The sequence below is a fragment of the Canis aureus genome, chromosome 26, assembly GCF_053574225.1.
Source record: "Canis aureus isolate CA01 chromosome 26, VMU_Caureus_v.1.0, whole genome shotgun sequence".
NCBI lineage: Eukaryota > Metazoa > Chordata > Mammalia > Carnivora > Canidae > Canis > Canis aureus.
The window spans coordinates 27,438,269-27,452,108 of NC_135636.1; the positions used below are offsets into that span (position 1 = coordinate 27,438,269).

General features: G+C 56.0%; 1 long non-coding RNA gene across 1 annotated transcript; it reads left to right on the forward strand.

The window, feature by feature from the left end:
• Positions 1-238: 238 nt before the first annotated feature.
• Positions 239-10,907, forward strand: LOC144298182 (uncharacterized). The gene is made up of 3 exons (XR_013365152.1): positions 239-453; positions 5,538-5,606; positions 10,137-10,907. It is a non-coding gene; the product is annotated as an uncharacterized LOC144298182 (long non-coding RNA).
• Positions 10,908-13,840: the final 2,933 nt, after the last annotated feature.

Below are 13,840 nucleotides of genomic sequence, written 5' to 3' on the forward strand. Positions count from 1 at the left end.
AGGAATTTCTTCTTAAAAAAAAATACTTTATTTATTTATCCATGACAGACACAGAGAGATGCAGAGAGAGAGGCAGAGACACAGGCAGAGGGAGAAGCAGGCCCCATGTAGGGAGGCCGGCATGGGACTCGGTCCCGGGTCTCCAGGATCACGCCCCGGGCTGAAGGTGGCACTAAACCGCTGAGCCACCCGGGCTGTCTGAGAGAAGGAATTTCATTCAAATGTCACCTCCCCAGAGAAGCCCTCCCTGATTGCCCTTTTCAAAATAGCTCCCCAGTGATTCTATCCCCTTGCCCTGCTTTGTTTATCTCCGCAGACCCAGCATCACCTTCCAGTCTGTGGATTTATTTGTTTCCTTGGTTCTGTTCATCTCATGCACTGGGACGTGTTCCGAAACGACAGGGATTGTGTCCTGACAGCAGTATCTCCAAGTCCAGAATGGCCTGGCACATAGTAGGTGTTCCATACATAGCTGTTGAATGAATGAATGAAGAACCCCAAGAGCGTGTGTGCGTGCGCGTGTGTGAACATGTGTGTTTGCATTATAACTAAAATTGCAATGAGATCCAAGAAAATGTATGTCAAATGAGAAAGGAAGCTGGCTTGTCTTTCTGTTATTAATTTTTTTCTATTGCTAGTCACTCCCCTTCATCAAGCTTCAGCTTCTCCATGTGTAAAATGGAGCCAGTACCTATTTCACAGAATCACTGTGAGGCGTCAATCAAATGTGGTGCAAAGTGGCGAGGTGGGGCCTGGCACACAGTAGGCACAATTCTATTAGTCGGACAGTGCCCTTGGTGGGAGAGGCTCATGGAGGGGAACCCCTGGGCCTGAGCCTTCCTGCATGACACAGAGGAAGCTGACACTAGATCTGTCCCGTCACTTGAACTTGCCAGTAATTTATTGATGCTGGATGCTGGCACCTAGCAGCTTGCCGGGTCAGCCTCAGGGAGCAGGTGTGGGGCCACCGAGGCCTACACCTAGCTTCACCCAGGGGGACCAGGAGGGCGAGGATGGATCTGTGTGGCCCAGGAAAACTGAGAGGTCAGCCCTTATGAATCCCCTACTATGTGCCAGGCACCGGGGGACTGGGAAAAAAAAATCCAGGTGTGGTTCCTAGCTGGCCTGAGCTCACAGAGGGTGAGATGGACATAATTTCCAATTTGAGCAACAAGAAAATTGGGAGTGAGAGCTGCGTGAGAACCTACATGCTAGGAACTTCTTACATGTGACCATATTTAAGCCTCATATGAGGCCTTGTTTGTATTCTCTATTTGTCGTCAAGGAGAGGTCCAATGATGTGCTCAAGGTCACACAGGGAAAATTTGAGCCCAGGTCTGACCAGCTCCAAAGCCCAGATAGGGGTGACTGCCACCCTGCCCCCACCAGGCTGGCTGGGCTAAGGTGTGTGTAAAAAACAAACAAACAAAAAAATCAAAATGAAGGGCTCCAGGAGCTCAAAAGTGAGAAGTGAGTGGAGGCCCACTGAAGGCCTCCTGGAGGCTGAGGCCTCTAGCTGGCTTTCTGAGGATGGATAGAAATAGCAAACAGGGAGTGGGATTGAGAGCAGGGAAGCATCCAGAGCAAAGGCTGGAAGGTAGAAAGGGAAATGGTGTGTTTGGAGTGTGGTGGGCATGGCCACCTGGGTGAGCGTAGGCGCCCTGTCAGGGAGCAATGGGCATGCTGGGGCCCTGAATGCCTGGTCAGGCTTTTGGCCTGGCAGGTGGGCCGTGGGGAGCCATGAAAGGTTATTGAACCATGGAGCATCTGTCTCCCCCCTGGTTCACAGAGGCCACCCAGCTGGGCCAGAGGGGGCCTGGCACGTAAGTACCTCTGATGTCAGGTCCAGTCTCACCTCCCCCCACCTCCTTTCATCAGCCCTCTGGGCTCGGCGTGCTCACTGGCTCTGGAACACATCCTGCTCACTCTCACCTCTGTATCTTTGTTCTCACAGATCCTTCCTCCCAGAGTGCCCGCTCTGCCCACCACCATCCTACTCATGATGCCAGTCTCCCTTGCAGGCCCCTTCCTCCGTGAAGCCCACTCTGGCCACCCTGGCCCTTAGGTGCATGCATCGGCCTCAGAGGCCTGGGCGAGGCAAGGGTCCACCCTCCACTAAACCTGCAGCACTCACCACCCACGGTGGGCACCACCCACCTGCCTAGTGGCATCCTTCTCCCAGTCATCTGAAGTTCCTTAGAAAAGCTGCCCCTTCCCCATACTCAGGGCATGTGGCTGGGGCACTACTGACCCCAACACTGGCCATGGAAGACACCCTACCCCCTTGACCCATGTGAGTGTGGCCAGATTTCTGACACCACCACTTGAGCCCCTGGATTCAGTCATGCTTGAGGTCCTCTTCATTTTCATCTAGGTCTCTTTGTGCTGGATTTCTTACAAGCCAAAGATCCCTTGTCAGATGGACCATCTGTTCAGTGCACTATGGGCCTCCTCTGGTCTGGCCCAGACAGCAGTACCAGCCTCCTCACTGGACTCCTGGACTATAGATTTTCCCCTCCACCCCAACCCAAAGGGTCTCTTCTCTCAGTTATGACCTCTGTTATGCTGCAGCATACAGTCTGAACTCCTTGGCTCAGCATTCAAGGCCCTTCACTGTCCTGTTCCAGCCCCACACCCCTAGCCCTTCTCTCTTCCAATCACAGTGAGTTCTCCATCCCCTGGAACAACAAACACTTCACATGACTGACTTGTATACGCTGTTTCCAGCCCTGGGACTGTCCTTCCTCTCTAATTCTCTGCTAGAAAACTCATACTCATCCTTTAAAACCCTATTTGACTGCTAACTTTCCTGCCATACTTCCTTGACCCTCAGGCGGGGTGAGATGCCTCTTCCCCCAGCACCTCCAGCTCCCCAGCTGGCCCTTATCTCTGGCTTGGCTGGCTACCTTCTCTCCAGAGGAGGAGCTCCTCATAGACAGGATCCTGTCTTGCTCATTTATCTCCCAAAGGGCCCACTAATAGTTGTCAACTTCCTGACTTATCGATAGGAGTTCAACTCAAGGTTGTGGATCATTAGGGGACTCTTTCTGCTGGCCAACTCTTCCAACGAACCCCTCACTGGGTTTTCTTTACTTCAGGACTTCTAAGAACCTTTAATGTGCTCATGGCCACTGTGAACTTCTGTACCAGCTTCAAATCATCTTACCCAACTGCCCATTTCAGGAATGACAAGGGACAAGAGAGGGATAAGGACTCATCCAGGCTGTTGGCAGCAGCACAGGGCCTGGGGATCAGCCTCCTGCTGCCTCAACCAGTATCCTTGCCTCTGCCCCTCTGTTCCTCTCTTCCACACACCTCAGGCCCCCGCTGGGTGCCAGTCATCTCTGTAGCAAAATGTCAAGGGTGAGGGTCTTGACACCACCTACATTCGAGTGTTCTATCCCCTCTCACTAGCTGTGTGACCTTGGCCAAATGACTTAACCTCTTTGCGTTTCTGTTTCCTCATCGATATGGTGTTGACAATAGCAGCACCTACCTCATGGGGCGGCTGTGAGGGTTCAAGGGAAGCAAGCCACATAGAGGCACTTTGCACAGTGGCCGGCACACAGTGGGCCCTCAGTACATTGCTGCCAGCATCCCCATGACCTCAGCTTTCTCAGGAAATATTGGCCACACTGAGCCGTAGATCTCTCTGGAGAAAGACGCCAACTAGATGCCAGGGCCCACCCGGGCTGACCTCCATGGGGTTTGAGTCCAGGTCTTAGCACGGGGCCTGCTCATCCAGACGTCCAGGTCTCGAGCTTTCCTCCTCCTTGATTTGAAAAAGATATTTTTTGTTTAGAGGCATTTCCCCCCCACTTCGTATTGGCTCCATAAATTGGATTTTGTTGAGTGGTTTCTGACAAGCAAGTCGAACAGGCATGTGTGTGGAGGAAACGCAAGGCCGCCTCTGGCCACGGGGGTGGATCTGAGGCCTTGGGTTCTGCCGGTTGCCAGCCGCGAGCTCAGTTCCCGGGCAGCTGCGTCCTGGGGAGAGTGTGTGTCCTTGGGGTGATCCAGAAGGACTTCTTCCCTGGGGAATTCTTTCCAGGGTTTTCCCAGAACCTTCCCTTAGAGGAAAGGCCCTAACGGCAAATGGCCTGGCTATTTCCCCCACCCCACCAAGCAAAGGGGCTTCCTGGGTTTCGATTCATGGGGGGCAGGGGGTGTCTCTGAGTCTCCTACTCCGAGTCTCCTACTCCTACTCAGTCACCTCCATAATAATAGTCGAGGACCATGAGGCAGATTCCCAGTGCTTCTGCACATCCTTAGGCATCCATCCAAACAAGGGGAAGCTGACTTAGTAAAGCCGGAGAGATTTCAGTTAGACAATAGGAAGGACTTCCTCCTCCAGATAGCTCAAACCTGTGCTATGTCTGACCTTGGAAAGAGCACTACACTAGGAGTCAAGACAGCTTTGGCTGATGATTATGGTGGGGCTTTAGGTCAGTGCTGCATTTTCTCTCCTTGGTTTGCTCATCTACAAGATGGGGATTATAGTTTCTATTCACTATAATAGAATTCAGAGGATTTCAAATGAGACGGTGGTATGAAGGCTTGAGGTCAGTGGCAGGAGGCTGGATCAAATGACCTGCTATGTTCCTGTTCCTTTCTTGTTTGGAAGGGATTCCCAGGGCTCTGGCTCTGGCCTAAGGCTCAGGGACCCACGGTAAAGGGTGTGAGTGTGTGTGTGTGTTACACAGGTGCTAAGTCAACAATTTATTTTCTCCCCCTTCTCTTGGGCCACTCACCAGATGCAGGAAGAGCCACAGGCAGATGATAGAAAGCCCGGATTCTAACCCTGCGTCTGCCTCAACTTGCTTTGACCTTGGTCATGTCCCTTACCCAACTGAGTTTCAGTTTTCCCATCTATCATGAGAAGTTGGATGGTTTCTGAGATCACTTCTTTCCTGAGACTGGGAAGCCCATGACTAACGCAGGAGGTCTGACCCGGGCTCCCCAACCTTCCCCACCAGCCATCACTGGAGATTCCAGATACACTGATCTTCCTTTGCTTCCTTGAATTTGCCTTGAATTTGAATGGGCTCAGGCTCCTCCCATAAGTCATGTGATCCTGGACAAGTCACTCTCTCCCACTCTCAGGCCTTTGCCCAAACCTTTCTCCTCTCGCCATGAGTTCACCTGATTGATTCCAACTCATCCTTAGAGCTGTTAGCCAGAGTGGAGTCCTGGGGGGAAGCCCTGGGACAGGTGGGCTTTGCAGGCTGAGGACAGTGGGTGCCAGTGGAACACACCGCCAGAGCCCTCATCTCCCTTGGGGCGGGGTCCGAGGTGTACCTGACTTGGTTTGCCGGGTGCCTGCTGGCCAAGCTCTGTGAGGGCAGGGCTGAGTCTCCCATCCTGGCTGTCAGGGAGCCGGCTGGGCCAGCTACACTGTCAAGTGGGTAGTGTGCCAGGTGTCCTGCTGTCCCCGCACCTCTCAGCAGGCATGAGCACCAGTCTGCAGGTGAGGTTCTGAGTGGGGAAGGTCTTGCCCCAGGCCGCATAGCTCCATCTGAAATGTTCTTCTCCTCCAGGAACATGGTCCTAGGGACCATGTGTCCCTCCTCCAGCAGCCAGCACCTGCGACAGACCCTGGAAGGCAGGTAAGACCAAGGTGGGTGGGGAACATGAAGCATCTTGCCCAGGGTCTCACCAGAGCAAAGAAGGGTAGCTTCTATGGCTCCCAAAGTTCCAAAGTGTGGAAACTTAAGGACCCTCATTAGGGCTCAAGGACTCCATGCTCCCCCTTTTTACAGATGGAGAAATTGAGGCCCAGAACAAGGATGAGCCACATCCAGGGCCACCAAGCAGGTAGGGAGCAGACCAGAATGCAGCAGGGCAAGTACAAAGCCCCGAGGCCAGCCCAAGATATGAACTAAGGTCCACAGGCTGAAGGGAGATGAGGATGGAGAGGTGAGCTGGAGCCAGGCCAGGCCAGGAGTTGGGCTCTAGGCCATAGCAACAGGCAACTATTGGACTGGAGAGGTCTATCCACCACAGGGGCCTGCCGGAGGGCGATCGGGAGGCCAGGGAGGTGGCACTGGCACCTGCTTCTATCCCCCGCCCTCCAGACCTGAGTGCCCATCTGCCGCCTCCACATCACCACTCCAAGCCTGGGCTCCCGATTTCCACTCCTAAGTCTGGTCCTCTGGAGGTCCCCCCATCTCAGCAAACAGGAACTCCATTCTTCTCATTGCTCAGCCTCAGTCAAAAAGCCTAGAGTCACCCTTACCTTCCCCCTCCTGTCCCTTGCCCTGCCACCAGATCTGTCAGCAGATCCCTTCAGCTCCACCTTCAAAATATAAGCAGAGTCTGACCACACCTGTCCTGGCCCTGCTGCTGCCCACACCAGCACAAGGATGGCTACACCCACCTCTCCCCGCCCCCACCCTGGCCCACAGCGTACCCTCCATAAGACAGCTGGAGGGAAACCATCCCTCCCCTGCTCCGAAGCCTCTAGTGGCTCCCCACCTAGGCTCTGAGTGAAGTCCTGACCTTGACCCTGGAGGCCTTCATGCCCTGGCCTCCCCGTGCCTGTCCGGCCCCCTGGCCCCCAGAGTGTCACTGAGCCGATGTTCATGCGTCACATCATTCGCACATGCTATACCCTTCCCAGGATTCTGCAGGGCCAGCTCCACCACCCGCTCCAGGTCATCAGATGTCACCTTCTCAGGAGGCCTCCTGTGACCACTCTATTTAAAAATGACAACCCCTTTCCCACCTCACACACATCTCTTTCTCAGCTTCGTTTTCCCTGTAATTCACCTCACTTTCTAAGCCACTGTTTGGTTGCCCTACCCTACTGCTCGTTCTCCGCCTTCTGGACGGTCTCACCCCACATCAGGGCTTCGGCTTCCCCAGGGCAAGAGTCCTGGAATCACCAGCGGTGTCCGGGCCACCGCGATTAGATTCGTGGGGTTCTAACAAGGTGAGAGGCCGCCTTAACCTCCTGTCACAGGTTGAGGAGACGGAGGCTCAGGACCGAGCTGGCCCAGGTCACGAGGCCGGGACACCGTGGGGCTGGGACCCCTGCGCCTCGGGCTGGGCGCGGGCTGGGAGCCGGCGGCGGGGGAGCAGCTCCCGCCAGCCCCCTGCGGTCTCGGCCCCCCCCAGGAGCCCCGCGCCCGCCCGGCAGGGAGAAGGCTCCAGGACGGTGGTGTAAGAGGGGCATTGAGAAAGGCCCAGGGGCACCAGGTCCATTCTACGGTTGCCCAGTCCTCGGCGCCTGAACGGCCATGAGTGAGAAAGGAAGTCAGCAGGATCCAAAATAGGTCTGTGTTTTGGGAAGTGAAACTGGGTGCTGGGGACACTCGGGCCAGGGGAAGACCTGGGCCTCCTGGGTTGAGGCTGTCGGGGTTGAGTCTTCTCCTGCCTCTTCAGCCCAGGAAATGGCTCAGGCCCCTCTCCCAAGCATGTGACCCTGGACCTGTCACAGTTCTCTGATCCTCACTCTTCTCATCTCTAAAATGGGACTAAGGTAATGGGGACTGGAAAGGTACTGTAAGACCATGTCCTGAAGCCCGAGGCTGTTGCTCTAAAGATGGCCGGTATTCCAGATGCATCTCAGTGCCTCCTCCTCCAGGAAGCTGCCCCGGATCCTTAGGTCAGAATGAATCTCTTCTTCTCATTAACTTCTGTGTTTCTGTTCACATGATCTTTTCCACCAGAGGAGGTGAGGACCCCATCTGAGTCCTCTTAGTGGTCGGTCCCCAGTGCTCAGGACAGGGTCTGGCACATAGGAGATGCCACAGCCTGGGATTGAGTGGGGGGGACCAGGGCAGAGGCTTCTCTATGCCCTTGAGGGTCTGATATCTGCACCCGAAGAGCCAGCAGCTCAGGGTGGCCCGAGAGTTGTGGCAAGAGGAGGGCTCTGAAAAAAAAAAAAAAAAAGAGGAGGGCTCTGAGGGTAAGGTGAGTTATGTTTCCTCTGAGGCTCAGTTTACTCATCCATAAAATGAGGACACTTGGAAAATAGGCCCCACAACTTCTCTGTCCTGGATCAATGAAACACAGGCCAACACCTCAGAGCTGCCCCAAAGTGGGATCCTTCAGGCCCAGGGTGCCTTGCATTCTGCTGGCTCTGGAGAGAAGCAGGCCTTCGAAGCTGAAAAACTCCTCAGGTGCAGCTGGAGATTTGCCAGCTAATGAAATTGGGAAGCTCTAAATGGTGATGGAGTCATCAGTCTGCAGGAACACTTATATCATCCAGGTTCTACAGCTAAGGCCCAGAGAGGTTAGGCTACTAGTTCAAGGCCACACAGCAAATGAGATCAGAGCAGGTAGGTACCCTGCCTGCCTGAATTCCGGTCCCAGGATTCAGTCAGCACATGTTATGGTCCCCGCATCTCTATAAGGCAAGAGTCCGGCCACCCATCCTATAGACAAAGACCTCAGGCTTCGAGAAGTAAAACCATCCGTCCCCTGCTCCAAAGCCTCTAGTGGCTCCTAGAGGTCTTTCCCCCAAAGGCTCCACCCTTGGAGCTTCTTAAAGGCCCTCGGGTCCCTTGAAGGCTGTGCCTTCAAACCCAGGGATGATCCAGGAGCTGAGCTTGTCCGGGAAGGACCCCAAAGGGTCTGTGTGGCCCTGAGTTTCCCATCAGCCCTCTTGCCCTACTAGGCTCACCCGTGAGCCAGCTGCTGGTGCATATTTCTGGGTAGAAGTCCCACTGTGCTTCCAGCCAGCCAGACCCAGAGTAATGAGGGCCGACACACTACTTGGCATTTATTGGGTGCTAGGCCCTCTTCGAAGGGCTTTACCTACCTCTACTCATTTGAGTGTCAATGACTCAGTGAGGTCAGCACCATGTCCCATTTTACGCTTGGGAAAACCCGTGCACCTCCCAGACTGAACCCAGCAGCTTCTGAAAACCTGCTTCTCTCCCAGTCCCCAGCCCTGGGAGAAGCCGCTCTTTCAGCTTCGTTTTCTCCATAATTCTGCTCTGGGTGCCAGAGTCACTCCTGACACCTCCTGCTGCCCCTTCTTCAACCTCACATCAAACCTACCTCCTAACCCAGCCACTAACCTGCTCTGTGAGCTGTTTCTAATGACTGAACCTCTTTGAGCCTTATCTGTCAAGTAGGATAACAGCCCGACCTATCAAGGGGAAGGCAGAGTTGTGGAGATTCGCCATCTCTCCTAGCTGTGTGACCTGGGCCAGGGCAACCAACCCTCTCTGGGCTGCAGTTCCCACACCTGTAAAGCGGAAAGGGTAGCATCGCTCATCTCCTGGGGTCGGCGGGATGATTCGGGGATGTGTCCCCTCTATGTTCCCGGAGATCCTGCTCCAGCAACTCTCCCCTCTTAGAACTCATCAGCATTTCCCTCTCTGCCCACTCAACCCAGGCAACACACCAACCGAGTCACACGATCTGCTGGGTTTTCTCTTGGAGCCCACACTGCCTCCCCTGCAGTTCCCGCCCCCTCCCACGGGAGCTCCTTGAAAGTGTGTCTTTCCTGCCGGCCCCTTCTCCTCCCTCGAACTCGCTCCCCTCAGCCTTTCACCTCCCCTCCCAGGAGACCAAGGACCTCGATGTGGCTAAACCAGTGCCTTCACTCAGCCCTCGCTGCCCAGGACCGGCCAGCAGCAGCCGACGAGGCCAAACCTCCTTCACCGCTTTACTTGCTGGCAGTCGGAATGTTCTATCTGCCTCCTACTTCCTTGGCTGCTCCTCCTCGGCCCTTTTGCTGCTTCTTTTGCCATCTGCCCCCCACCTCTGTGGGTGGAGGGCCCCGGTCAGGCTTCTTCCATCCACCTTCCCGGGCTTCTCTGCGGGCGACCCCCACGCCGAGACTGCCCACCTGGGCATCTCCCCGGAGCCCCGCAGCTCCTCGGTGCCTCTCTAGCTGACTTGGTTCCCGTCCGATCTCCTGACATCTGCACATTGACCTGTTCCACCTGCAACTTTCCTCACCCCAGTGAATGGCAACTCCAGCCTTCCCACGGCCCACGCCAAACGCTGGCTGACATCCTGAACTCCTTCCTCCCGGACTCGGGCTCTGGCTCCATCTGCGTGTGTGCATGCGCGTGTGCGTGAGTGTGTGTGTGTGTGTGTGTGTGTGTGTGTGTGACCCCACATGGGCAGCACCAGCAGGTCCTGCTGGCTCCAATTTCTCGATTCATCTCTGTTTCCAGCACTCCTCGCCAGCCCCTCACCTCCCCCTGGCCCAGCCTCATCCGGATCTTCCCCCCGCCAGCCGCCTTGCTGTTGGCCTGCTCCTGTCCTGCTGCCTGCAGTCTATTCTCCACGTGGCAGCCAGAGGGACCCTGCTCCAAGGAGAGTCCCACAGAGCCTCGGGAGCTCGCTGCCCCACAGTGGCCGGGCACGCAGACAAGCCCCAGTCCTCATGAAGACCTTCAGGCCCTGCAAGCTGTGCGGCCCTCGGGCCGTCTCCCTCCTCTCGCCCAGGTCTGCCCCACTCCAGCTCCTGCTGCTGGGTGTTTGCTTCCTGGAACATTCCTCCCGTGGCAGCAGGCAGCATTCACGCAGGCAGAAGTCTCCTTCTGGGGAGGCCTTCCCTGGGGCCCTAGCCACAATCTCGACCTGCCACCTGCCACTCCCTTCTCCTCCACATTTTCTCTCTCTCCCCTTAGTACTTACCACAGTCTCACAGACTGTGCACTTTACTTACTGTGTTTATAGCCGTCCCCTCCCAGGTGGGCAGGGATTTGTCCTGGGCTCAGACGCTCCTGAGGCCTCCTTTGGGTCTCGAACAGGGTCTGGCCAGGCGGTCAGAAGGGCTTTAAAAAGCCTGGATCTAGGGATGCCTGGGTTGCTCAGTGGTTGAGTCCTGGCCTTCAGCTCAGGTCTTGACCCTGGGGTCCTGGGATGGAGTCCCACATTGGGCTCCCCACAGGAAACCTGCTTCTCCCTCTGCCTGTGTCTCTGCTTCTCTCTGTGTGTCTCTCGTGAATAAATGAATAAAATCTTTGAAAAAAAAAGAAATCAAAAGCTTGGATCTAATCATGTCATCTACTCACCCAAAACTTCAACGGCCGCCCTTGGCCCTCAGGATAATGTCCCCATTCCCTGCATGGCACAGAAGACCCCTGAAGACTAGCCCCGGCCACCAGCCTGCCTCTTCCTTCCCTGCTGGCTCTCACCACCTCTTTGTGCCCACAGACAGGTTCTCCAGCCGGCTCCTCCTGTACCGGGGCCATCAGACCCCTGTGTGGGCCAGGGGCTCCCCAGCAGAGCACATTCCTTCAGCTACTCGCCGTGACAGCAACGCCAGGCTTCCGTTAAGCACCTACTGTGTGCGAGGTGCCAAGAACAGAGCTATGGTGAAGATATGCCTCCTCAGGGGCCTTCGCCCCCACATCTTTCCCACAGATTGCAGACCCTGCCTCTCCTTCAGGTCCTGCTCCTATCTCTGTGAGTCCCCTGCCCCCGAATTCCCCACCCTCTCACCACTTTCTTTGTCTTTGTGTCACCTGCTAGAATTGTACCCTCTGGGAAGGGTAGGCAGTGATTGCCCTCTGCTCTCTCCCCAGCACCTAGGACAGTGCCAGGCACAGAGGAAATATGCGTTGAATGAAGGAGTACAATCTAGAAGGAGTAGGAGCACATCAAGCACCACAGGGATACAGAGTAATGGGGTGGCTCTGTTTTGGCTGGAGTGGTCCCGGAGGCCTCTTTGAGGAGGCAGCAAGAGCAGAGACTCAAGATATGAAGACTGAGCCTGAGGAAGAATGTTTCAGGTGGAGAAAGCAGTGAATTGCAAAGGCCCCCAGACAGGCTGAGCTCCAGGTGTCACCAAGAAGCAGGTGAAGCCAGAGCTGAGTGAGCCAGAGAGTGGGCTGGGCAGGGGCCTGAGGAGAAGCCTTCCTACACCCTTTTCCAGGAGGCTCAGCGGAGGCTCAGGGAAGCTAAGTGACTTATCCAAGGCCACAACACAAGGAAGTGCCAAAGGTGGCACTGGATTCAGGCCTGCTGGGATGTGGGGTCCCCTCCCCAGGTGGGGCTCCTCTCGGTCACTCCTGGGGCTCACCTGTGCTCTGCTCATTAATAGCTAACCCAGGTGGGGCCCTGTTGGGTCAGGAGCCAAGAGGTGTTGGCTCAACCCAGCAGCCTCCGGGGCCAAGCTTAATGGGTGAGCAACCAAACAAGGGGCCCACTGTGGGGGCAGCTGGAGCCATTGTCCCCTGCCCCATGGAGAGGCCCAACTTGCTGGAGTCGAGGGTGACTGGCTGGGACAGGAGACATCACAGCCAGGACTTGAGACTGCAGAAGTCAGACCAGGTGGCCCCAGCTCAGAACCTTCCTGGGGCGGGTACACCTGCAGGGCACTGTGGGACTGTCTCCCGTCCCCTTGCCTCGGCAGTTATGTCCTGCTGGCCACTGGGGCCTTCTTGCTCCTCCCGGACAGCAGAGGCCATACTCATGCACCACCCCCACAGTCCCCCTGCCAGGGATTCTCTTCCCCCTAGTGCTGCATGGCTGGCTCTTACTCCACCTGGGGCCTCAGCTCAAGTGTCACCTCAGAGGCCTTCTCTGACCCCCTGTCTGAAGCAGGTCAGCCCCCACTCCCTCTTACCCTCCATTAGAGGGCACATTTAGGTCTTTCACGGCACTTAACAAAAATGGCAGCCAGCCCAGGTGCTGTTCCCTCCTATTGTCAGTGTCCTCATCCCGACACTGGGGTGTGAACTCCCCCCCACCCCTGGTATCGTGTTCCCTGGAGTCTCCTCCCTGCCATAAGGCCTGGTGCACAATAGACAATCAATAAATATTTATGGAATGAGAATCTACCCCCCTCATTGTACAGAGGCAGCAACTGAGGTTCAGAGAAGGTGAGTCATTTGCCCAAGGTCACACAGCAAATCAGAGGCAGAACTAAGGCAGGACCCCAGCTTGGCTCACCTGACGCTGTGTCCCCTCTCCAGCCTGCACCAGAGCTAGCACTCAAGGATCAGGTCGTGGCCCAGCCTCTCATATAGGACCTCTGTCCCTCCCCACTACCTTTTGGTTCCGGGGAGAAGGGAGAAGTGAGTAGAAAGGGTGGAAGGGAGCAAGCAGGGAAGTGAGTGTCTAAGAAGAATGGGCCTTCGGGAGTTACCTAGTCCCACCTGATGGGGTCCGGTAAGGCTGAGCGTCTGGCCAGGGCCTGTGGGCCCACAGTCCACTCTTGTCCTTGCCTGCCTGAGCTGGAAGGGGTTAAATTTTGTGCTGCCTCCTGGCTCACTTGGACTGTGCCTGGGACAGAACATCTGTCTGTTGCTATGGTTGCCGTACATTTGAAGGGGATGGCTGGATAATTATGGCAAGCGAGGCCGAGTGAGTGAGCAGGTGCCCAGAAGTGGCTCAGGACCCCTGCCTGCCCAGCATGGGCGGCTGCAGGCCCCGCGCCTGGTCAGCTCACCGTCAGCCCTGTCCCCAGGTTTCAGCTCCTAGGCCGGGTGTGGGGAGTCAGCCAGAGCCACCTTGGCCTTTGCACAATGAATAGGCTAGGCCATGGGGCTTCTGGGAACCCCGGAACAGGGCAGGCACTGGGAGCCTGAGGGCAGTCGGCCAGCCAGCATGAGTGGTGGGCTGTGATAAGGCCCAATGCCTCTGTGTCCTGGGGAGGAGCCCTGTCATCTGTCCCTGTCCCCGTGTGTCCCTGGGAGACTGCTCTGCTGAGGCCCACTGGCTTTTCTGAGCCTCAGTTCCCCTCTGCCTATGGAGGATAAGAGGCTAAGGAGCTCAATGTGGGACAGGGCCTGGGCAGAGGTGGCTCTGGGACAGGAAATGGTTGCCCCACCGGCCTGCTCAGGTAGCTGGTGAACGTCAGCTACTGCGGATTTATCACCTGCAAAGTGTGGTCTCACGCCAAGGCTGGAGGCTGCTCAGCAGTGAC